The sequence below is a fragment of the Motacilla alba genome, chromosome 6, assembly GCF_015832195.1.
Source record: "Motacilla alba alba isolate MOTALB_02 chromosome 6, Motacilla_alba_V1.0_pri, whole genome shotgun sequence".
In the NCBI taxonomy this organism is placed as follows: domain Eukaryota; kingdom Metazoa; phylum Chordata; class Aves; order Passeriformes; family Motacillidae; genus Motacilla; species Motacilla alba.
In genome coordinates, this window is record NC_052021.1 from 23,217,194 (window position 1) to 23,217,768 (window position 575).

Genomic DNA, 575 nt, shown 5'->3' on the forward strand with positions numbered 1-575 from the left:
TTGTTCCCACTAAGTCATTCTGCAGCTTGGCACATGCTCTTTGGAGAAGAGGAGGCTCAGGGGGGACCTCACTGCTCTTTACAAATCCTGACAGGAGGTTGTGATGAGGCAGAGGCCAGTCTCTTCTACCATGCCTACAGTTAGAGGGACAGAGGAAATGACCTCAGTGGAGATTGGATAGTGGAGATTCAGATTAAACACTAGATTTTTTTTTGTTTGAGTGATCAGGCATTGGAATTGGTTGCACAGGTGGTGGAGTTGCCATCCCTGGAGGTTTTCAAGTGGCCTCTGGGAATGGCACTGGGTGATATGGTTTAGCGGCTTACAGTGGTGGCGCTTTAACCCGCTGGGCTGGCAGGTGGACGGGGCAAACTTGCAGATCTCATGCAATATTGATGATTCCACGATGGTTCTACGATTCCCTGACGCCGAGCCCTGGCGTCCCGGCCAGGCCGCGTTTCCATGGCGACGGGCGGCCGGACCATGGAGGTGGCGCCGCACCAGAGAGGCTCGTGCGGCTGGGGGCGGGGATATGCAAATAAGGGAGCCACGTGACCTCACACGCGATGGCTGCC